We start from the raw sequence: 26,091 nt of genomic DNA on the forward strand, positions 1-26,091 counted from the left end.
TTATGCATCCGAGCAATTTTCACCTCCCATTCATTAGCCTATAACTTTATCGCTACTTATCACAATGAACTGATCTATATCTTGCTTTTTCCGCCACCAATTAGGCTTTCTTTGGGGGGTACATTTTGCTAAGAGCCACTTTACTGTAAATGCATTTTAACAGGAAGAATAAGAAAAAAACGGAAAAAAAATCATTATTTCTCAGTTTTGAGCCATTATAGTTTTGAAATAATACATGCCTCCATAATTAAAACTCACGTATTGTATTTGCCCATATGTCCCGGTTATTACACCGTTAAAATGATGTCCCTATCACAATGTATGGCGACAATATTTGATTTTGAAATAAAGGTGCATTTTTTCCGTTTTGCATCTATCACTATTTACAAGTTTAAAATAAAAAAAAATATAGAAATATTTCATCTTCACATTGATATTTAAAAAGTTTAGGTCCTTAGGTAAATATTTACATGTTTTTTTTTATTGTAATGTTTTTTTTTAATTTTAAACATTTTATTTTGGTAGTTTTGGGAGGGTGGGATGTAAACTATAGGTTTATAATGTAAATGTGTGTTGATTTTAATTTTTTTTTTAGTTTTAGTTGTAGTATTACCTTTTGGCCACAAGATGGCGGCCATAAGTTTGTTTACATGACGTCACTCTAAGCGTAACATACCCTTAGAGAGACGCATGGGGGACGCAACAGCCAGAAAAAGCGGAGCTTCCGAGAGAAGCTGTCGCTTTTTCTGCGGGGGAGAGGAATCGGTGATCGGCACCATAGACCGATTCACTGATTGCCAGGCTAATGAACCGCGGCCGGGAAAGCGCGTGCACGCGTGCGATCAGCCGCGGGAGCGCACATGGCCTACTGGGCGTAGCTAGTACGTCCAGGAGGCCAAAGTAGTTAAAGAGGAACCATCATGAAAATCTTAAAATGTAAAACACATACAAATAAGAAGTACATTTCTTCCAGAGTAAAATGAGCCATAAATTACTTCTCTTCCATGTTGCTGTCACTTACAGTAAGAAGTAGAAATCTGACATTACCGACAGGTTTTGGGTTAGTCTATCTCTTCATGGGGGATTTTCAGCATGGCCTTTATTATTTATAAAGACATTCCCTGAAAATGATTAATACAAAGATGCTGGCCAGCCTCCATGCTCACTGCACACTATTTTGGCAGTTGGATGTGTGCAACTGCCATTCACTAAGTGCTTTTAAAAATAAAGGAAACCCTGAGAACCCCCCTATGAGAAGATGGACTAGCCCAAAACCTGTCAGTAATGTCAGATTTCTACTACTTACTGTAAGTGACAGCAACATAGGAGAAAAGTAATTTATGGCTCATTTTACTCAGGGAGAAATGTACTTCTTATTTGTATGTGTTTTACATTTTAAGATTTTTGCTACCGTTCCTATTTAAGGTTTACTTTAAATACTTTAATTAGTTTCCCCCTTTTCTCTGCTCTGTTTCCTCTTTTCTATAACCTTTCAGAGTGGCTGATTGTTACTGACAGCTCCAGGCGGGAGATACAGAGCATCTCACTTGTGTGACTGCATGCGATAATCTTTGCGAGTTGACATTTATGAAGTATTTACCTCACAAGTCGGTCATTTACCTCACGTGTCGGTTATTCGAGTTTTCCATGTGGTAACAACCTTAGTAAATTGACATTTCACAAAATGCTCAGGAAAATCGTCTGTTTGCCGAATGCATTGAGGCTCTGTGAATTGAAGCCATTGTGCAGATTTGCTGACGATATACTTGTCAAGTGTCTTTATTATTCATATGATTGTTTTATACGCTCAGCGAGAGCTCGTCAGGTGATTTGGCGGCCCTGGCCTCCTGCCTTGCCTGCAGACACAGAAGCTCTGATCACAGTGGGCTGGGGATAGAGAGAGAAGCAGGAGGATAGCATTGGAGGTTGGAGTGTGCTGATGGTTTAGTACAGCCCACAGAGGTGGAGGCCAGAGGCAGACAGAGAGGCAGTGACAGCCAGCTGTGTGGGGAGAGGGATGGGAGGAAGGTTCTGACTCAGTCGTCTACTGTCACCCCAGCAAGATGCCACATGTTGTGATCAGGCCGGTCTTCACATCTGTGCGCTGATCATGTAAGTACTTGTGTGTCTGTGCAAACGCTCTGAAAGGGGAATTAAGATATCACAGAGGAAGGTGTGTGCCGCTGAATCATTTCCTTTCGAGTGTTAGCTTTTCGGTTTCGTTTATATGCACGGGGGCGGCACAAAGGGGGGTCTCAGACAGAGGTCGGGGGCTCAGACAGAGGTGGGGGGGTTCAGACAGAGGTGGGGGGGTTCAGGCCTCTTGCACACTGCAAGCGATTCCGATTCCGTTTTTTAATCAGTTTTAACATCCGATTCAGATTCCGATTTGCAGTGTGCAGGGAACAAACTGCAAATCGGAATCGGAAGTAAAAACAGATTAAAAAGCGGAATCTGAATCTGAATCGCTTGCAGTGTGCAAGAGGCCTCAGACCGAGGTCAGGGGGCTCAGACCGAGGTCGGGGGGCTCAGACGGAGGTCGGGGGGCTCAGACGGAGGTTATGGGGCTCAGACAGAAGTTGGGGGGCTCAGACAGAGATCGGGGGGCTCAGACAGAGGTTGGTGAAGCTCAGACGGAGGTTGTGGGATCAGACAGAGGTTGGGGGGCTCAGAAAGAGGTTGGGGGATCAGACAGAGGTCAGGGGGCTCAGACAGAGGTCAGGGGGCTCAGACAGAGGTCGGGGGGCTCAGACAGAGGTCGGAGGGCTCAGACAGAGGTCAGTGGGCTCAGACGGAGATCGGGGGGGCTCAGACGGAGGTCGGGGGGGGGGCTCAGACGGAGGTCGGGGGCCTCAGACAGAGATCAGGGGGGCTCAGACAGAGGTCGGGGAAGCTCAGACATTCCACATTTAGTTGCAGTATTGCCTCCTATCCGTGTAAGATGCTGGATATAGTTTCTTATTCTGTTTCTAATTTCCTCTTTTTCGTTTTTTCATTTTTATCTTTTTTCTGTATAGCTTTGACCGGAATGTGGAGCAACTTTTGGAATACTTACTTATTAATAATTTTTGTTCTGACTTTTTCTTTTCTGACTTTTTATCTTTTTCTTTTCTTTAGTATCATTATGATAGCCCCATATTTTATCTGGGGGGGGGGGGGGGGGGAGTTTCCTAATTATTGTTATTTTTTCTTTATAAAGCACCAACATATTCCATGGACCTGTACAATTACTGGGTAATTGTCTGGTTGAATCATGATTTGCCCTGTGATAACTTTCGATAAATTTCCTGCTGTTCCTAAAATATCGTTCACCGCCGTTACTTGTAGATTAATTCTCTCTTTGGAAAAACAGGAAAACACCGGCCAAATAATTGTTGACTAGTCCAGAAAAAGTTTAGAAATAGGGATGGAGAAATGATGGGATTCCGGTAGAGGATTTTCATGAGATAATTACAGCTTTTGAGTTCTTGACTATGGAGTCTGTGGATTTTAGCACTTTATTATTATTATTTAGTATTTATATAGCGCTGACATCTTCTGCAGCGCTGTACATATTGTCCCTCGGATGAGCTCACAGTCTAATCCATACATAGTCCTATGTCTATGTATGTATTGTGAAGTGTATGTATCGTAGACTAGGGTCAATTTTGGAGGAAGCCAATTGACTTATCTGTATGTTTTTTTGGATGTGAGAGGAAACTGGAGTGCCCAGAGGAAGCCCACTCAGACACAGGGAGAACATACAAACACTGTGTATATAGTGCCCAGGCTGGGATTTAAATTGGGAACCCACTCCGGCAAAGCCAGACTGCTAACCACTCCACCACCAGCGTGCTGCCCACTGTCACAAATACTACTGGTTGTAGGACAGAGCAGCTTGCGAACGGATTGTTTGCCGGTCCACATTGACTGTAGGTTTGTGGACTGGATACACATTCCTAGTCTGACCCACGACAGCTGTAGATGTGGACTTGGCTGGTGGGAGAGGACATGATTATTAGTATTTTTTTCTTATATATAGCGCCAACATCTTCTGTAGCGCTGTACATAGTACAAAGCAAATATTGGGGAACATATATACATGAGAAGTTCAGGACACTGTACAGTCATGACATAATAGCACAAATTCATACATTGTTAATGTGTGGATTGAGATATCACTCAAATTGGCACACGTTCTTATGGTAATCTACAGCAAAATAAGAAACACTAGGTGGTGGTCCCTGCCCTTGCCAGTTTATAATCTAGAGCAGGGGTGTCAAACTCAAATACAAAGTGGGCCAAAATGTACACTGGGACCAAGTCACGGGCCAACCTCAATGGCCAGTGGCCACCTTTCTGCCTAAAAAAGTTCCCTGATGTCTAATGCCCCCCCACCCCCTTCAGCACCTGTACAGTTCCCTGGTGTCTGGAAGTCCTCCCTCCCCTATACAGGTGGTGTCTAGTGGTCCCCACCCTCCCTTATACAGTTCCCTGGTGTCTAGTGGCTCCCTCCCATATACAGTTCCCTGGTGTCTACTGGCCCCCACCCTATACTATACCGCTCCCTGGTGTTTAGTGCTTTCCCCCTACCTCCCCCATTGGCTTCCCTGGTGATCTAGGGCTTCACCTCCAATACAGCTTCCCTGGTGGTCTAGAGTGGGCCAAACATAATGCAAAGTGGGGAAACCACTCAAGGGCTAAATTTAGGCTGCTTCCACACAGGGACGTTACAGGCGCACGTTAGTGCAGCCTGTACCGCTCCCCCAACGCACAGCAATGTAACACAAGTGGGCTGTTCACACTGCCCACGTTGCGTTACATGTAACACTGCACGTTCTTCTGAAAGTGCAGCATACCATAGCGTTACATCGGCTTAAGCCGCGTTAGACTGTTTGCACATGCTCAGTAGTGTTGGGGAGGAGCTGAGAGCGGCCAGCCACATGGCTAATTAATATTCACTGCACATTGTGACGTGCAGTGTTTACTTCCTGGTGCGGCGATTAGCCGGCGGGACCACGTGATGCCGCATGCGTCCAAGAGTACGCATCACGGCATCACAGACGCCAGAGTGAGCTGCACAACGCGGCTCACTCTGACGTCCACATCGAAGAGCACCAGGCCCTGCGTTAGGTGCACGTTATGCGACCTTAACGTGCCACCTAACGCAACGTCTTAGTGTGCAAGTAGCCTAAATGTCTCTGAGGGCCAGATTTGGCTTGTGGGCCGGAGTTTGACATGTATGATCTAGAGCCTAGGTTCTCAACGTGCGGTACGCGAACCCCAGGGGGTACTTCTGATGGTTCCAGGGGGTACTCAGACTTGCTATACTTAACCAAGAATAACAAATTTAGAGTTTTAGAAAATGATACATCCCATTTAAACAACACCAAATTAGTAATTTAGCTAAATAAAAGCAATAGTAAATGCTTGGAAATTGTTTAGAACCAATTATCATGTAATATGATCCATACATACATTTGTCAAGGGGTACTTGCGATAATGTTTACTATGCTAGGGGGTACTTGGCGAGTACAGGGTTTTAAAAGGGGTACATACCAATAAAATGTTGAGAAACACTGATCTAGAGGGTAGTGAGGTGGAGACATTAGGACACATCTGAAAGGAATTGCATAACTTCCAGGGATAGAGACAATAAAGGGGGAGCTCGATATGAGGTAGTAGATAAAGATAATAAATAAATAACAATCTAGGTGTGAGTCTGTTGTCCTCTCAGCCTGGTAAAGGTCTTTGAGTTGGAGGGTTCAAAAAAGAGATCCTATTTGATTGGACAGGAAAATGCCAAATACTTTCCCAATACTATCTCATAGTAATATGGTTGTCTTGTTTGCGGTCTATTGCAAATTATTAAAGAGAACCCGAGGTGTGTTTAGAGAATGTTATCTGCATACAGAGGCTGGATCTGCCTATACAGCCCAGCCTTTGTTGCTATCCCAAACCCCACTAAGGTCCCCCTGCACTCTGCAATCCCTCATAAATCACAGCCGTGCTGTGAGGCAGGAGTTTACATCTGTAGTGTCAGTCTCAGCTGCTCCCCCGCCTCCTGCATAGCTCCGGTCCCTGCCCCTGTCCCTTCCCTCCAATCAGCAGGGAGGGAAGGGATGCAGGCGGGGACAGGAGTTCTGCAGGAGGCGGGGAGAGCAGCAGACTGACACTATAGAGATAAACACAGCCAGCTCTGACAAGCTGTTTGTCAGCAGCATGGCTGTGATTTATGAGGGATTGCAGAGTGCAGGGGGGACCTTAGGGGGGTTTGGGATAGCAACAGAAGCTGGGCTGTATAGGCAGATTCAGCCTCTGTATGCAGATAATATTCTTCAAACCCACCTTGGGTTCTCTTTAAAGCTATACCTATAAATCTTGGGTCCCTATGGCAAATGATTGACACCTAAAGTAACAGGGATATGGAAGCTGCCATTTTTATTTCCTTTTAAACAATACCAGTTACTGCTGTTGCTTAAAAGGAAATAAATATGGCAGCCTCCATATCTCTCTCTCGCTACAGTTGTCCTTTATGCACCAAAGATGTACGTACTGGAGTTCCAACCCCCTTCAGTTATTGGGTGGAGGATGTTGGACACCAACTTCCTATAATACAGGCCCTTTCTAGAGTAGGCGTTGTTGCGGTGGGGACGTTGTGGTGGTTGCACAGTTAAAGAGAAACTCCGACCAAGAATTGAACTTTATCCCAATTAGTAGCTGATACCCCCCTTTTACATGAGAAATCTATTCCTTTTCACAAACAGACCATCAGGGGGCGCTGTATGGCTGATATTGTGGTGCAACCCCTCCCACAAGAAGCTCTGAGTACCGAGGTACTTCTGGCAGTTTCCTGTCTGTGAACCTTGCTGCATTGTGAGAAATAGCTGTTTACAGCTGTTTCCAACTGCCAAAAAAGCATGTAGCAGCTACATCATCTGCCAGCAGTAAAAGATCACCATGCAATAAATGTCAGAATGTAAATCAGGGATTTAAAAGATTTTACAATGGGCAAACACTGACCAAATCATTTATACATAATTATTGTAAAAATGAAGCACTTTTTTTATTACAATATTTTCACTGGAGTTCCTCTTTAAGGATGAAGGGGGTCAGGCCTCTTTTTCATGGGAGGCTAAGTGCCATTCTGCAGTGATGACATGCAGCCGGATAGCAGTGTACGGTAACACCGCGTGTGTCATGTTTGACTAGCAGTGATGTTACCCTGCAGCAGGGACGGATCTAGGGGGGGGGGGGGGCAGACGGGTCTCTTGCCCCAGGCGCAGTTTGTTGAATTCTTAAAAAGGCGGCAAAATTTGGATGGGGAATGGCAGTTTAGGCGCCAAAACCTGATCTTTAGGCGCCAAAACCTGACCTTTAGGTGCCAAAACTGGATAGGGAATGGCAGTTTAGGCGCCAAAACCTGACCTTTAGGCGCCAAAACCTGACCTTGCCCCAGGCGCAACTTGGTCTAGATCCGTCCCTGCCCTGCAGCAAAAAAACCACTGAGCTTGAGGCCAGCAACTACCATGTTCAGAGGCAACTTCCTGGGGGGAAGGGGGGGTGTAAATTCCCTGCGAACTACGGTGGCTGCACTTGTTTTTTAACCCTTGACTGACAGGCCCCTGGCAGACCCCTGTGAGGTCACTATGGGGTGGGGGATGGAATTGGGAGTGAACATAAGGCAGAAATAAAAGGGCACCATTAAGAATTTTTGCTGGCAGGCCTGATGATTTGTGGTTGTACTCCTGCTAAGTACAATTTAGAAAAGATGTCCTACTTTTTCCCGCTAATTATTATTATTTATATAGTGCCAACATCTTCTGCAGCACTGTACAGAGTATATTGTCTTGTCACTAACTGCCCCCCCGTCTAGAGACAATTTTAGGGTTTTGTGGGAGTAAATTAACTTACCTGTATGTTTTTGGAGTGTGTGAGGAAACCAGAGTGGCCGGATGAAACTTATGCAGACACGGGGAAAACATACAAACCTCGTGGATTAGAACCGGGGACCCAACGCTGCAAGGCGACAGTGCTATCCACTACGCCACCGTGCTGCCCAATGGAAATGGATGGAAATGAATGGAAGTGGATGGAGATGGATTAAAATGGATAGACATGATAACCTACCCGAGCCTTCCCTACATATCCGGCCCTTGCGAGTATGCTTAGAGCAATAAGTGATATCTGCGAAATGGGGGCAATACTGGCTACCTATAAAGGGTGCAGCTTGAATCTTGGTGGTGGGCTGCTTCACTTCACTGCTGGGAATTGTGAGCACTAATTATATTACACTAGCTGATTGCCCGGCGTTGCCCGGGTATGTATTTGGCTAGTGTTGGCTCCGCCCACTTTTTCTAACCCTAACACACAATTACTCAATGACCAAGTTTGTGAGCTTTGCGGTCTTTGGAAACAATAATTTGCATTGAAATGAAAAAAATCTGATTGGCTGTTTGTGGCTCCACCCCTTTTCTGAATTTGAACCCCAGTCACCCAATGACCAACTGTAGCAGGTTTGAGGCCTGTGCCATTAACAGTGCAAGAATGGCAGCAATTAAATATTCCCCTTGAGAAGCAATAGGTGAAGTTTGATTCACTTTTGTAGGCTCCACCCACTTTTCTGAATATTTAACCCAGTCACCCAGTGACCAACTGTGCAAAGTTTGAGAACCCTACCATTAACAGTGTAAGTATGGCTGCAGTTTACATTTTCCCAGTGAAATTTGCATTTGTCTCCACCCACTAATGACGTGGAACTGCCTGTGTATGTATTTGACCGGTTTTGGCTCCGCCCACTTTTTCTAACCCTAATGCACGAACACTCAATGACCAAGTTTGTGAACTTCGGGGTCTTTGGCATCAATAATTTGTATATTCCCATAGAAATTAAACAAATCAGATTGGCTGTCTGTGGCTGCACTCCTCTCCAACATTTGAACCCCAGTCACCCAATGACCAACTATAGCAGGTTTGAGGCATCTGCTACAGCCCCGTTTCTATGGGTGTGTGATACGTGCAATCGCCCGGGGTGCTTTATTGTGCGGCAGGAGGGGGGGCGCCGGAGCGGGGGAACGGACATAATAGTTATAACTCACCTTCTTCATCCGTTCCCCGCAGTTTCAATATCTTTCCTCTCCCGGCGTCCGTCGCCTGGTAACAGCGCCCCCTGTGATGACATACCGCATGTCATCACAGGAAGCACTGTGACTAATGAGATAGATGCCGGGAAAGGAAGGACATTGAAGCAGCGCGGGTTCGGCGGAAGCAGGTGAGTTATTACTATTATGTTCGCTCCCCCCGCTCCTGCGCCCAACTCATACCGCCCATACCAACTAACCTAAACTGTGGGAACCTACCTAACTAACCTAAACTGCAGGAACCTACCTATTTATCCTACACTGCAGGAACCTACCTACCTAACTAACCTATACTGCGGGAACCTACCTAACTAACCTATACTGCGGGAACCTACCTAACTAACCTATACTGCGGGAACCTACCTAACTAACCTATACTGCGGGAACCTACCTAACTAACCTATACTGCGGGAACCTACCTAGCCAAGCTATACTGTAGGAACCTACCTAACTATCCTATACTGCGGGAACCTACCTAACTAACCTATACTGCGGGAACCTACCTAACTAACCTATACTGCGGGAACCTACCTAACTAACCTATACTGCGAGAACCTACCTAGCCAAGCTATACTGTGGGAACCTACCTAACTATCCTATACTGCGGGAACTTACCTAACTAACCTATACTGCGGGAACCTACCTAGCCAAGCTATACTGCGGGAACCTACCTAACTATCCTAAACTGCAGGAACCTACCTATCTAACCCATACTGGGGGGACCTACCTATCTAACCTATACTGGGGGAACCTACCTATTGAACCTATACTGGGGGAACCTACCGATCTAACCCATACTGGGGGAACCTACCTATCGAACCTATACTGCGGGAACCTACCTATCTAACCTATACTGCGGGCACCTACCTATCTAAACTATACTGGGGGCACCTACCTATCTAACCCACACTGGTGGCAACTATACGGGCTACCCTATACTGGAGGCACCAACGTAGATAACCTATAAAGCAGGCACCTACCTATCTAACCTACACTGGGGGCAACTATGCAGGCTACCCTATACTGGAGGCACCTACGTAGCTAACCTGTTCAACCTGTACTGCAGGCACCTATGCCTGGCTCCATGGGGGTGGGGTGGGGGGCGATTTTTACACCCTCGCCCTGGGTGAAATTTAGCCTAGAAACTGCTCTGATCTGCTAATACCAGTGTAAAAATGGCAGCAATTTAAATATTCCTTTTTTATAAATCAACAGGTGAATTTTGACTATTTTGGCTATTTTGGCTATTATAGGCTCCACCCACTTCCCTGAATATTAATCTCAGTCACCCAGTGACCATCTTGGCAAAGTTTGAGATCCCTGCCATTAACAGTGAAGAAGGGCTGCAGTTTACATTTTCCCATTGAAATTTGTTTTTGGCTCCGCCCACTTTTTGTAAACTGGACACACAGTCACTCAATGACCATGTTTGTAAGCTTTGGGTCCTTGGCATCAATAATTTGTATTTTCCCAGTGAAATGAAACATCTGATTGGCTGTTTGTGGCTCTATCACAGGCATGGGCAAACTTGGCCCTCCAGCTGTTAAGGAACTACAAATCCCACAATGCATTTGCCTTTATGAGTCATGACTGTGGCTGTCAGACTCCTGCAATGCATTGTGGGACTTGTAGTTCCTCAACAGCTGGAGGGCCAAGTTTGCCCATGCCTCCTCTATCCCCTTTTCTGAATTTGAACCCCAGTGACCCAATGATCAACTGTACCAGGTTTGAGGCTTGTGCCATTAACAGTGCAAGAATGGCAGCAATTTTAATATTCCCTTTGAAAATCAACAGGTGAATTTTGATTGTTTTTTTTAGGCTCCACCCACTTTTCTGTATAATAATCTGTGCCATTAACAGTGCAAGAATGGCAGCAATGTAAATATTCCCCTTGAAAATCAAAAGATGAATTTTGATTGGCTGCTGTACACTCCACCCACTTTCCTAAATATTAATCCTAGTCACCCAGTGGCCAACTGTGTCAAGTTTGAGAACCCTGCCAATAACAGAATGGCTGAAATCAATCTAACAAATCTGATTGGCTGTTTGTGGCTCCACCGCCTTTAGTGAATTTGGTCCCCAGTCACCCAATTACTGACTGTATCAGGTTTGAGGCCTCTGCCATTAACAGTGTAAGAATGGTAGCAATGTAAATATTCCCCATGAAAATCAATAGCTGAATTTTGATTGGCTGTTGTAGGCTCCACCCACATTTCTGAATAATAATCCCAGGCACCCAGTGGCCAATTGTATCAAGTTTGGGAACCCTGCCATGTAAAAAATTAAGTTTCTGGCACCGCCCACTTTTTGTAACCTTGACATATAGTCACTCAATTACCAAGTTTATCAGCTTTGGGATCCTTGGTATCAATACTTTGTATATCTGATTGGCTGTTTGTGGCTCCGCCCCTTTCTGAATTTGAACCCCAGTCACCCAGTGCCCAGCTGTACCAGGTTTGAGGCATCTGCTATTAACAGTATAAGAATGGTTGCAGTTTAAATATTCCCTTTGACAATCAAAAGTTGAATTTTGATTGGCTGTTGTAGGCTCTACCCACTTCCCAAAATCTTAATCACATTCACTCAATGACCAACTGTGCAAAGTTTGACAACCCTGCCATTAACAGTGTAAGAATGGCTGCAGTTTATATTTTCCCAGTAAAATGTGTTTTTGGCTCCACCCACTTTGTGTAACCTTGTCACACAGTCACTCAATGACCAATTTTGTGAGCTTTCAGGTTCCTGGCATCAAAATTGTGTGAATGGAAGCAGTTTATCCAGCAAAGAAATCTGATTGGCTGTTTGTGGCCCCGCCCCTTTAGTGAATTTGGACCCCAGTCACCTAATGACTGACTGCAGCAAGTCTGAAGCCTCTGCCATAAACAGTGTAAGAATGGCAGCAGTTTAAATATTCCCCTTTAAACGCAATAGGTGAATTTTGATTGGCTGTTGTAGGCTCCACCCACTTTCCAAAATCTTAATCTTATTCACCCAGTGGCGAAGTGTGGCAAGTTTGAGAACCCTGCGATTAACAGTGTAAGAATGGCTGCATTTTTTCCCATTTAAAAGGAATGGCTGAATTTTGATTGGCTGTTTTATGCTCCACCCGCTTTTCCTGGATTTGTAACCTCGGTCACCAAGTGACCAACTGTGCCAAGTGTGGGGACTCTGGCTTGATTACTGTGAGAATGGCAGCCTTTTACATTTTTTCCATTGACTTGAATGGGTGGAATCTGATTTGCTGTTTGTAGCTCCGCCCAGGTGGGCAGGGGGGCCGCGAGACCCCCAGAACCTATCATCCCAGGTAGTAAGGAACCTGTATACCAAGTTTCGTTCAAATCGGTCAAGGGGTTTTCGAGTGATCGCGGCACATACACACACACACACATACACACACACACACACACACACATACATCCGATTTTATATATATAGATTGCTGTTTGTATATTGCTTTTTGCTGCTGCAATATCTGGTGGATTGTCTGTGTGGTTCATCTGATATTAAGCAGCAAGTGTCAGTTTTTAAAAGTACAATTTTTTTTTTCTTTTCCCTCTAGTTTGTTTTGCAGCAGGCAATTGGCTAGGGGGAGGGACTAGCTGCAACAGGAGGTATTTGGTCAGCTTCAGGACTCAGTACTGAGCTTGCTCAGTCTGTGGCTTGCTCACTAAGTGGCTGCGACACAAGTGGCATAGGCGTTAAAAACAGGCGTTACAACACAGGCACAAAGAGAGTGGTGAGAGGAAGTAGGTAAGGACTAAAAAAAAAAAAAAAAAAAACTTCAATCAATATTGTGGTTTTTTGCATTGGTTAGAATGTGCTAGGCACGTTGTGGTGTAGTCTTTAAATTTTGAGGACTCCACCCCAACTTCACTCACTTCACCTCCACTCCTCCACCCCTCCCGCCCCTCCTCCTCCCCCTCCTCCCCCCCTCCCCCTCCTCCCCTCCCCCCCTCCCCTCCCCCCCTCTTCACTCACTCCCCAACTTCACTTACTCTCTCTTTCCTCCTCCCCAGCTACACTCACTCTCCCATTTCATCTTTTACCACCACAGTTTACTTTAAATAATTTTTCCCCACACAAAAGTCATCATGTTGGACTATGCTGTACAGTGTACATCCTGCAACATGTATGCATGCCTTGATCAGCGGATTGAGGGTGTTTACTGTTGCCCTGGGTGTGTGCGTGTTGCTCAGTTAGAGGCGGAAGTCGCAGAGCTAAATAAGCATCTCGCAACACTGAGAAGCATACACAACATGGAGAAGAGCTTGGATCTCACGATCCAGACACTGGATGGAACCGTTGAAGATGAGGAGGGTGGAGTACAGCCGGACCAAGAAGCAGAGGCAGCCGCTAGTTGGGTCACAGTTAGAAGGGGTAGGGGAAAAAGTGGCAGGGAGGCTAGTCCCGAGTTGTCCCTCACTAATAAGTATGCTTGTTTGCGTAATATTGGGGAGGATGATTCAGGAGTAGCAATGCTGCAGCAGGATGTGCTCCTTAGCAACCAAGGGGCAGACTGCTGTAACGAGAAAGGGAATAGGAGTGCAGCTAAGGCTAGACAGGTACTGGTGGTAGGGGATTCAATTATTAGGCGCACAGATAGGGTAATCTGTCGAAGAAACCGCGAATGCCGTACAGTCTGTTGCCTCCCGGGTGCTCGGGTTCGGCATGTAGCGGAAAGAATTGACAGATTACTGGGTGGGGCTGGGGAAGACCCGGCTGTCATGGTACACATTGGCACCAATGACAAAGTTAGTGGGAGATGGAAGGTCCTCAAAAATGATTTTCAGGTACTTGGAGATAAACTTAAAGCAAGGACCTCTAAGGTGGTGTTTTCTGAAATACTGCCAGTGCCACGTGCTACATCTGAGAGACAGAGGGAGCTTAGGGAGTTAAATAAGTGGCTGAGAAATTGGTGTAGGAAGGAAGGGTTTGGGTTCCTGGAGAACTGGGCAGACTTTGCAGTCGGCTACAGGTTCTACAGCAGGGATGGGCTGCACCTTAATGGGGAGGGTGCAGCTGCATTGGGGGAGAAGATGGCTAAACGGTTGGAGGAGATTTTAAACTAGGATCTGGGGGGAGGCGGGAGGATAAAGTCTCAATACATAGACAAGATGAGGTAAAAAGACAGTGGGAACCTATCATTATGGAGGGTGGAGAGGGGGGTGGGGACAGTGTAAAGATTAAGGAGGTTGGTAAAAATTCAAGTAGCCAATTTCATGTAAACAAAATTGGTAAATGTGGTGGTAAAAATATAAAGTGCATGGTAACCAATGCTCGGAGCCTTGCAAATAAAATAGACGAACTAGAGTTCATTCTGAATGACAAAGGCTATGACATTGTGGGAATAACCGAGACATGGATGGATGAAAGCCATGACTGGATAGCTAATTTAAAAGGATACAATGTGTTTAGGAGGGATAGAACAGGGAAAAAAGGTGGAGGGGTTTGTCTCTTTGTTAAGAATTCTCTTACAGCTGTCCTCAACGATGAGATGGAGGAAGATTGCGAAGATGTGGAGTCCGTTTGGGTAAATATTCATGGTGGAAATAAAAGTTGCCAATTGCTTATTGGGGTATGCTACAGACCACCTCTTATTAATGAAGCTGCAGAACTGCGATTACTACAGCAGATTGAAAAAGCTGCAGGTAAAAATGAGGTCATAATTATGGGCGACTTCAACTTTCCAGACATTGACTGGAGTATTGAGGCTACCCATTCTGGTAAAAGCAGCAGATTTCTGGCAGCACTACAGGACAATTACTTGACTCAAATGGTAACTGAACCAACTAGGGGGAATGCGTTACTGGATCTGATCATTTCTAATAGACCAGATAATGTATCAAATGTGCAGGTTCAAGAACATTTGGGAAATAGTGATCACAACATGATAACGTTTGAGCTGGTGACTGATAGGCCACGGGGCAGCGGGACCACTAAAACTATGAACTTTAGAAAAGCAAAGTTCACTCAAATTAGGCAGGCACTAAGTTTGGTGAACTGGGATAATGTACTACAAGGGGAAGACACTGAAGGGAAATGGCAAGCTTTTAAACTTATACTCAATCAATACTGTAGTATGTATATCCCATATGGAAACAAAATGTCTAGGAATAAAAAAAGGCCTCTATGGATGAATAGAAAGGTTAAAGATAAAATGAAGAGGAAAAAGAATGCCTATAAGGTCTTAAAACAGGAGGGGACAGAGGCTGCACTAAGCAATTATAAGGAGAGCAATACAAATTGTAAAAAAGAAATTAGGCAGGCAAAGATTGAAGCTGAAAAACAAATCGCTAAGGATATCAAATCTAACCCAAAAAAGTTTTACAAGTACATTAACTCTAAAAAAAGAAAGGTTGACTGTATAGGACTCCTAAAGGATGAGGATGGGAACTCAATGGTGGATGACCAAGGTAAGGCAGAGTTATTAAATGCTTTCTTTGCTTCTGTCTTCACAAAAGAAACAGCACTGTTGCAAACTACAGAGGCGGAAGAGTCTCAATCTTCTAACTGTAATATTAAATACTTAACGCAGGAAGAAGTGAAGGCAAGACTAAATAAATTAAAAATAGACAAGGCACCTGGCCCGGATGGCATGCATCCTCGGGTCCTAAGGGAATTAAGTTCAGTTATAGATAAACCCCTTTATCTTATCTTTTGTGACTCTCTTGCAACTGGCAGAGTCCCAGTGGATTGGCGTACAGCCCACGTTTTCCCATTATTTAAGAAGGGCAAAAAATCTGATCCAGGAAATTATAGACCTGTAAGTTTAACATCAGTTGTATGCAAACTATTTGAGGGGTTACTAAGAGATACTATACATGACTTCATAGTAGAAAATAATCTTATTTCTCAGCATCAACATGGGTTTACTAAAGACAGGTCCTGTTTGACTAACATGCTCAGCTTTTATGAGGTAGTGAATGCTAATATGGATATTGGGAATGCTGTAGATGTGATATACTTGGACTTTGCAAAGGCCTTCGACACTGTTCCCCACAAAAGTCTGGTGCAAAAGTTGAGGATGCAAGGACTGGGGAAGAGTCTGTGTTCATGGATAGGGAACTGGCTAATGGACAGAAAACAAAGAGTTGTGGTAAATGGATCATACTCAAAATGGGAGACTGTTAGCAGTGGGGTCCCACAGGGGTCTGTTCTGGGTCCAGTGCTCTTCAATTTATTTATTAATGACCTAGTAGATGCAGTAGTGAGCAATGTTGCTATTTTTGCAGATGATACAAAATTGTGCAGAATCATTAACTCTCAGGAAGATAGTGTCATATTGCAACAGGATCTGGATAGGATGGCTATATGGGCACATACATGGCAGATGAAATTCAATGTTAACAAATGTAAGGTCATGCATTTTGGACGTACTAATGGTCTAGCACCATACAAAATAAATGGGATACAGTTGGGGACATCAAACTTGGAGAAGGACTTAGGAGTACTCATTGACAACAAGTTAAATAATCGTACTCAATGCCAAGCAGCTGCAGCTAAAGCTAATAAAATTTTGGGATGCATTAAAAGGGAAATAAAAACTCGAGATGCTAGCATAATATTGCCCCTGTTTAACTCTCTAGTAAGGCCACATCTGGAATATGGAATTCAGTTCTGGGCACCACATTACAAAAAAGATATTGCAGTTTTAGAGCAGGTGCAGAGACGAGCAACAAAATTGATGCGTGGGATGGAAGGTCTCACTTATCGAGAAAGGTTAGATAAACTGGGTTTATTTAGTCTAGAGAAAAGACGCCTTAGAGGGGATCTAATTAACATGTATAAATACATCAGAAGGCAATATAATACCTTGGCGGATGAGCTTTTTGTCCCTAGGCCTTCGCAAAGGACTAGAGGACATGATCTGCGCATGGAGGAAAAATGTTTTAGCCATTTATTTAGGAAAGGGTTCTTTACAGTAAGAGTGATTAAGATGTGGAATGCATTGCCACAGGAAGTCGTTATGGCAAACTCTATACCTGCATTTAAAGGGGGCTTAGATGCTTTCCTTGCGTTGAAAGACATCCATGGCTACAATTACTAGGTAATGCCTAATGATGTTGATCCAGGGATTTTATCTGATTGCCATCTGGAGTCGGGAAGGAATTTTTCCCTTTAGGGGCTAATTGGACCATGCCTTGTAAGGGTTTTTTCGCCTTCCTCTGGATCAACAGGGATATGTGAGGGAGCAGGCTGGTGTTGTACTTTATACTGGTTGAACTCGATGGACGTATGTCTTTTTTCAACCAAAATAACTATGTAACTATGTAACTATACTTGGCCAGCAAGCTACCTATACTGAGAGTTTTTTTCGGTCACATCACAGCTATGACGTGCGGTACAAATTGTCGGGTGCTGTGCGATCATTCCAAGTTGAGGAGGGGGGGTATCCTTACAAGTTTGCCTCAGGCAGCAGAAAGTCTAGGCCCGGCCCTGGGTGCTCTCAGGATCGCTGACTTGGCGGCGTTCCCGCCTGTGGCCGTGTGGTTTGGGAGGGGTGTGTACAGACGTTACTGGTACCGGCTTATCACAGAGAAACAAAGCTTATATGAGGAGATGAGTTGTGACCTGCGATCTCCTCCCTGATATCCTGATATCCCCCCCAGGCCTCTGAAATGAAAGTCAAACATTGCCTGACGGTGTCCTGCTCGTAATATCTCGCTGTGATTGGGCGTATCGGATAAGAATACTGTCTCTTGGCTGCCGTACTCTCGCCACAATGCGCTATTGATGTTATTCTAACAGATTAGATCTTGGAGTCTATTAATATATATGATTATTGTTTATTTATATAACACTCCTGTCTTCTGTAGCACTTCACAAGGGACAGCCTCTCTTCACTAACGGAGATGTTTAATCGCATGCTAATTATCTCATCTGGCATGCAAATTTTATGTAAATGATATGCAGCCTGGAACTGGTTAGAAGTGGACCTGAACTCAGAACTTCCTCCCTGCTCTGAAAGATAAGCAACCTTTAACCTCCTTGGCGGTATAAAAAAATCCGCCAGGAGGGAGCGCAGCAGTTTTTTTTTTTTTTTTTTTTTATATATCATGTAGCGTGTCCAGGGCTCGCTACATGATAGCCACTGCTCAGCGGCATCCCCCCGCCCTCTTCGATCAGGAAATCCCGTTCAAAGAACGGGATTTCCTGGAGGGCTTCCCCCATCGCCATGGCGACGGTGCGGGATGACGTCGGGACGTCATTGGGAGTCCCGGGCCAAACCTCGGCGCTGGGGTTACCGCCAAGGAGGTTAAAGAAAAAACATTTCTTTGTCACAGCTGATACAAATCCTGTCATAAATCTGCAGTGTGTCTACTTCCTGCTTTCATGGAAGCAGACAGAGGGTTAACATCCTGTGTTTACAAATTAGCTGCTCTGCCATGCACTGCTGAGACTCCTGAGCTGACACAGCTGAGAGATCAAATTACACTGGTGATTAGTCACAGATGAGGGGGGATTAGACAGGCTAGAATCTAAATACATACAGGGTACATTTCTCTGTTTTCTTTCTGTCCTGTGCAAGAGTTCAGGTCCACTTTAATAAAAATCTACAGGGAGCGCATTGGATTATAATGATTAAAGGACACCTGAAGAGAGAGGTATATGGAGGCTGCCATATTTATTTCCTTAGAAACAATACCAGTTGCCTGGCAGCCCTGCTGACCCTCAACCTCTAATACTATTAGCCATAGACCCGGAACAAGCATGCAGCAGATCAGGTGTTTCTGACTTTATTGTCAGGTCTGACAAGATTAGCTGCATGCTCGTTCCTGGTGTGATTCAGACACTACTGCAGCCAAATAGACCAGCAGGGCTGCCAGGCAACTGGTATTGCTTAAAAGGAAATAAACATGGCAACCTCCATATTCTTCTCACTTTAGTTGGCCTTTAACCCATTTCCTAAACTGCATACAAATCGGAATTGGCCTCATTATTCTGAATTTCCATCGTTATTCGCAGAGGGAGGGATCACACATGCGCGAATCGCAGATGGTTCCCCGCAAGCGTTTTGCAGCACATTTGTCTGGTCTGGAGTGCCTTTTAATGCATGACGTTCTTTACGGTATCCATTGATACATATCTTCAGTACTGAAATGACTGATCTTCATTTATGACACAGAACATTTATATGTGTTTTTTTTTTAATTTATTTTCTCCTGGTGGACTCAAAGCGCCAGAGTGACGCGCTCTATAGGCAGTAGCAGTGTTAGGGAGACTTGCCCAAGATCTCCTACTGAATAGGTGCTGGCTTACTGAACAGGAGGAGCCAAGATTTGAACCCTGGTCTCCCGTGTCAGAGGCAGAGCCCTTAACCAGTATGCTAACCAGTCACCGCTTTTTAATCAGTTCTTGCTGTGAAAGACAAATGTCTGCAAGGGCGCAAGAACTTTTCAGCATTTTTTGCTATGCTCTGATATGACCCAGGGAAAATGTGCAAGGTTTTGTGTACACACTTCCAGTTTTGATTGGCCAATTTGACCACTTTCATGCAGTAGGGCTGGTTCACACTTGGGTGCTTTTCAGCGCTTTGCTGATCCCTCTGGGATCATTCTCACTGAAGCGATTGCGATATGCATAAATCGCACATGTGCTGCATGCAGCATTTTAGGGGTGATTGCGATGCGATTCTCATTCTGTTGAACGGGAATCACAATGCAAATTGCGTCAAAATCGTTATGCAAAATTGCAATCGCAATTTGCATTCGTAGTGTGAACCGGCCTGTGCGAGAGCCTATCTGCACAATCTGTACATAGTTTTCAAACACTGCTGGCCCTAACGTTGGTGGTAACATTGGCCATTCATTGGCCAGCCGTTTTTTTTCCAAGAATCCAGAACAGGTTGCCTGGATCTCACCTCTTCTCCCGTGCTGCAGAGTGTCAGCAGATCTGTTTCCCGGTAGTATGACGTGATTATGTGGTGGTATCAGAATCGCTGCCAGGATAGGAGCGGCTGAACGGTTTCATAGCTGAACAGAGGCGTTCAGTCTGAACATCCATTAACAAGTTTAATGGTTAGTTAGTCGGATTAACACAAAGGGACGAAAAACAGCATTTTTTCTACTGCGTAATAAGCTAAAATGTAATCTCTGTCTGCCGTAAGAGGGGCCGCTGGGGGTAAAACCGCCGTGCAATTAAGGCATTAAACGCGGAGAACTTTTAATGAGGGAAAAATAACTGATTGAGGTCAGCTCTGTGCCAAGAGCATAAAGTGTACCTGTGAGAAAACAAAAACCAGAAGAGAACTGTCCAGGCCCGATCTTTGGCTCCGGTACAATTAAAGGGGAACTGAAGTAAGAGGTATACAGAGGCTGCCATATTTATTTATTTCTAATCAATACCAGTTGCCTGGCAGCCCTGCTGGTCTATTTCTCTGCAGTAGTATCTGAATAACACCAGAAACAAGCATGCAGCTAGTCTTGTCAGATCTGACTTTAAAGTCTGAAACACCTGATCTGCTGCATGCTTGTTCAGGGGCTATGGCTAATAGTATTAGAGGCAGATGATCAGCAAGAGGGCCAGGCAACTGGCATTGCTTAGATGGAAATAAATATGGCAGCCGCCATATCCCTCTCTCTTCAGTTGTCCTTTAAAGGATACCCGAGGTGAAGATATATGGAGGCTGCCATATTTATTTCCTTTTAAACAATACCAGTTGCCTGGCAGTCCTCCTGACCCTGTGTCTCTAATACTTTTTAGCCATGGACCCTGAACAGGCATTTGCAGATCAGGTACTCTGAGTCAGCTGACTCAGGTTTTGCTGGTTTAGCCATATGCTTGTTCCAGGGTTTAGCTTCAGAAACTACATATGCCAGAAGATCAACAGGGCTGCCAGGAAACTGGCATTGCTTAAAAGGAAATAAATATGGCAGCCTCCGTAGACCTTTCACCTCGGGTATGCTTTAAATTATATTATATTTTTTTGCTCTTTGGAAGCTTAAAAATGTAACACAGATAAGATGAAAACGGAGGAAAAGAGGTGAAAAAGCCTTATGAATTATGCTCAATCTGTTCTCAGTATTCAGAATCAGTAGGCCTGCATACTACATGGAGGTAGTAAAATTGGCCAATCAACATTTGACGTGTGTATGAGGGCCCGTTCACACTAGGGGCGTTTTCCGCTTTTTTTTCAAGCGCAGGCGATATTTAAAATCGCCCACAAATCGCTTGTGCAATGTTTCCCTATGAGAGAATTCACATCTGAGCGGTTCGGTTCCGATCCGCTCAGCAAAGCGCTGCCAGGACCATTTTTGAGGCGTTTTTGCTATAATGGAAGGTATAGGGAAATCGCAAATCGCTCACAAAATCGCTTTGTGCGGTGATTGTGTTCGCGTTTTTAAGAATAAATACATTGTATTTATTCTTTTCCGGGTCAAAGAGTTCACTTCCTGACTTGCGTCAGGGAGGGAATTACAAAACCGCTCGGAATAAGCACTTAGAAAAGCACTTTTTACAAAAACGCAGCGCGCAGTGGAGTGCCGGGAGGGGGGAAAAAAACAGCGTGCAAGACGTTTGCGTTTCCGTTTTCAAGTGTGAATGGGGCCTTAATCTAGTGTGTGTACATAGCTTCAGGGCCCTTTCATACTGAGTCTGCTATGCAATACTATGCAATGATATCCCTATGGGACTTTCACATTGAATGCGGTGTGCCGGGTGCTGACACAGTTGTGCAATAACCGCGTGCGTTTCTAGTGCCAGTGCCGCATGCTTTCATTATACTGTTTGCCTCGCTGTACGGTCACACCACAAAGTTACCGCGCAATGCGGCATTTTGGCTACGCTGTGATCTTTTCGCAAGTAACAGACATGGGGCTTGATTCAGTAAGACAAATAGCATGCCTTATCAAAGTTAACATGTCTTATCAGAGTTAACAGGCCTTATCAGAGTAGCATAACAAGCGCTACGAACCCACAGGGGCTCAGGGCAGGACGAGAGGAGCTCTCGTCATTGACAATTAGCAGGCATAAGTTCGTAGCGCTAGTTATGCTACTCTGATAAGGCGTGTTAACTTTCATAAGGCATGCTATTTGTCTTTAGTGAATCAAGCCCATAGTGTGAAAAGCCCCAAAAGTTACAGACCTACGCTAGATTTATCTCTGCCGGGGAGGCCGATAAAGACTCATCTATGCATCTACTGTGTGTACAGCGGCCGCCCATTCATCTTTAGATCCACCACGCTGGATCCCTAGCGACCCCTCCCCCCCAAGCTTGTGCTGAGCGCCCTGTTCCCCCATCTCCCCCTCCATAGCAACAAACACATCGCTAGGCTGGAAGCTTGCATGGCATTCAGCCACAAAATACCCTCGGAATGCTTTTCTGTGAAATCCCCATTGATGACAATGTCTCAGGACATACAAGGGACAATGTACAGCATCAAGTGCTGCGTCTGGGGTCTGTTTACTGGGAAAACATTGCTTTACATTAGCATGTGAAGATACACGGAGAGAACGCCATCCTTCCGGATTTTTGTCACCCCTCCTGGATGGAAGACACTGAGAAGCGCATACAATCCATTGTGCAGGACAAGATAAATGCCTTACATACTACAAGCCTAAACTGTGCAGTATTTGGAATCCCGATTAGGACTATAGAATCTTACCGTGATGCTGGACACCGCATTTGATAGCCCGATTCGATTGCAGAAGTACCCAGGTAAACGCTATCTGTCCCAGGAGAGGACGTCAGGATGTGTGCTCCTAATCCCTAGATAGGTTTGATGCAATGAATGTGTTTGCATGTCTGCACTATGCATGTTACAGGGCCAGAGTTAGGACACCTACGTTTACCTGGGTACTTCTGCGCAGTATAGGTGACTAAGCATAAGAATGCATTCTTCTGTGAATTAATCCATGCCATGCACTGATGAGGATCAAACAATCCGAAACAGTCTGTATGCATGTTGGATTATTATGGCTCTGTACATATTAACAAGCTGACACATCATTGCATTCCAGCGGTTCTGGAGGTGTGTTTAGCTTCTAAGGGTACAATGGTTAATTTGCATATATTCAGCAGTGGTGCCTGGGAGACATCTCGAGCTCACTCCAACCTGAATTATCGCAAATTCTTTCTGTTTTAGGAAAGCAAACTTTTGTTTTTCTGTGAACTAAGACCCCGGCTTTTAACTTAGCTGTAGGGATAACAGTGGTGCCTGGATGAGTGAATCTGGGAATGCATTTGTTTGAACATTTGCATGCCAGAGTGCGAAGGGTTAATAGATATTTGCTGTTTTCTGGCCACACCCCCTTCAGCACCTCCCTTTCCTTAATAACTTATTTAATGTCCTAACTAGAGGCAATTTGCCTGGATATATCATAGCTCCCAACCAGGGGCGTAGCAATAGGGGGTGCAGCGGTAGCGACCGCATCGGGGCCCTTGGGCCAGAGGGGCCCCGAATGGCGCTCTCTCAACTACAGTATTAGCTCTATATTGGTCCTGTGCTCATAATAATCATTTATATATATACTTTGAATACTGGTAATCATTAACAAGCTCTTCCCCATCCCCTTCTTGCACCTCTGACATTGTAGTTGCCATTGGCAGCTTTTAGTGCGCCGTTTCAATCGCTATGTATAGAGTGCATGGGGGGCCCCATTGTAAAACTTGCATCGGGGCCCACAGCTCCTTAGCTACGCCACTGCTCCCAACTGTCCCTTTTTCGCAGGGACAGTCCCTTTTTGGGAGCCCTGTCCCTCTGTCCCTCTTTCACCCTCATTTGTCCCTCTTTCAGGACTTTGTCCCTCTTTCTATGTAAATATATATATTTCACTACTAAAAATGTGTTTGATTGACTCTAAACTTTATTCCCATCCTTTAAATTGATATATTACTAATTTTCAAATGTTACTATGAAGGAAAATTAACCAGGATAGAAAGGACCAGTGCGGTTTGAATTATAAAACAACATATGTTTCTTATGAAATCTTTATGGTATGCGTGACTAGAGGCATGGTGAGGGTGTGGCCAAGGGTGTGGCAGGGGTGTGGCTACAGAGAGCGACCTTCTTAAACCTGAGTGGGGTCAGGTAAAAATTCTCCCCACCTGCGATTACAGTGGTTGCCTGTGTGGTAACCCGGGTTTGTGGGTATATTTTTACATTCTGTGTTTAACACATTGTGAATCTTGAAGATACTACACAATATTGGGCTCTCAGTTTTCTTTTTTGTCTTACAAGTATCCTCTTTCTCAGGGCTGGATGTACCATAAGGCAGTGTAGGCACGTGCCTACAGGCGCCTGATGATGGAAAGCCAGCTCACCGCCTTCCCTTAGTGCCTCCTTCCTCATGCAGAGTGTAAATGAGAGGTTTCTCACCCAGCTCTCTGCATTCCACTGATGAAACCTGCCTTCAGTCGGGGGCACCACTTGCTACTTAGTATTAGGTAGCCAGAGGTACATTCAGTATTAAGGGGCACCTGTAGCTACCTAGGATGGGCAAGGGAAGTAAGGGAAAAGTGACAGTTTGGCCAGCCAGCACACCTGCAGTGCGGTTTGGTGGGTGTTTGCGGGTTCATGGAGGGCGGAGTCTAGGGTGCCAGGACATCTGTGGCTATAGGCTCCTGTGAGGTAAAGCCGGGCCTGCTCTTTCTTACTACTTCTGGATTGGACAGCCAGCCTCCTTCACTCTTATGTCCACCTCTGTTTTCCGTTTAGTCTATTTATTGGTCGGGTGACGTTCTCCTCTCGTCAGGCACAATTATGGAGAGGGGAGTTGTGTGTGTGTGTGTGTGTGTGTGTGTGTGTGTGTGTGTGCGTGCGTGCGTGCGTGGCGGTGCATTGTATACCCGGCAGAGCGCCCATCATCACCCAAACCGTGAGAAGCATTGTCACCCATCTGCCAGTGACTCACAGCGCAACAGTGAGGGGGCAACATATCATTATCCCATCAGGGGGCGTCGGACCGCGTCATCCTCCTCTACAGCTGCCTGCAGTGCCCAGTCTGAGTAATAATGTTTAAAGAGGAACTCCAGTGAAAATAATGTAATAAAAAAGTGCTTCATTTTTACAATAATTATGTATAAATGATTTAGTCAGTGCTTGCCCATTGTAAAATCTTTTAAATCCCTGATTTACATTCTGACATTTTATTACATGATGACATTTTTACTGCTGGCAGGTGATGTAGCTGCTGCATGTTTTTTTGGCGGTTGGAAACAGCTGTAAACAGCTATTTCCCACAATGCAACTAGGTTCACAGACAGGAAACTACCAGAAGTACCTCGGTACTCAAAAGTTTCTTGTGGGAGGGGTTTCACCACAATATCAGTCATACAGCGCCCCCTGATGATCTGTTTGTGAAAAGGAATAGATTTCTCATGTAAAAGGGGGTATCAGCTACTGATTGGGATAAAGTTCAATTCTTGGTCTGAGTTTCTCTTTACGTGTGGAAACCGCTGGGTATGGGCAGCACTGGGGTGCATCTTTCCCAGGTTTGAATCTCAGCCATACATCTGGGTGGAGGTTGTTTGTTTGCCCCCATGTTTAGATTGTGAGCTCCTCTGAGGACAGTCAGTGACATGACTATGTATTCTGTACAGTGCTGCAGGAGATGTCAGTGCTATATAAATACATAATAATAATATGGTAGGACATTAGACTATGACTATGGTAGGATAAGAGTGTGAGCTGCTCTGAGGACAGTCAGTGACATGACTATGTACTCTGTAATGTGCTGCAGGAGATGTCAGTGCTATATAAATACATAATAATAATATGGTAGGACATTAGACTATGACTATGGTAGGATTAGATTGTGAGCTCCTCTGAGGACAGTCAGTGACATGACTATGTACTCTGTAATGTGCTGCAGGAGATGTCAGTGCTATATAAATACATAATAATAATATGGTAGGACATTAGACTATGACTATGGCAGGATTAGATTGTGAGCTCCTCTGAGGACAGTCAGTGACATGACTATGTACTCTGTAATGTGCTGCAGGAGATGTCAGTGCTATATAAATACATAA

At 44.8% G+C, this 26,091-nt stretch overlaps 1 protein-coding gene across 10 annotated transcripts in view; it reads left to right on the plus strand.

Moving 5' to 3' along the window:
• GRAMD1A (GRAM domain containing 1A) overlaps positions 1 to 26,091 on the plus strand; it is a 264,618-nt gene that overhangs the window by 83,751 nt on the left and 154,776 nt on the right. Inside the window, exon 1 of one of the 10 annotated variants that reach the window (XM_068241925.1) lies at positions 2,024 to 2,112. The exons of the other annotated variants lie outside the window; for them this stretch is intronic. The gene's annotated coding sequence lies outside the window, so the exon portion shown is untranslated. Of the gene's footprint in view, positions 1 to 2,023; positions 2,113 to 26,091 lie in introns of those variants that run through there. 10 annotated transcript variants of the gene reach the window in all.

The sequence above is a fragment of the Hyperolius riggenbachi genome, chromosome 6, assembly GCF_040937935.1.
Source record: "Hyperolius riggenbachi isolate aHypRig1 chromosome 6, aHypRig1.pri, whole genome shotgun sequence".
Lineage (NCBI taxonomy): Eukaryota > Metazoa > Chordata > Amphibia > Anura > Hyperoliidae > Hyperolius > Hyperolius riggenbachi.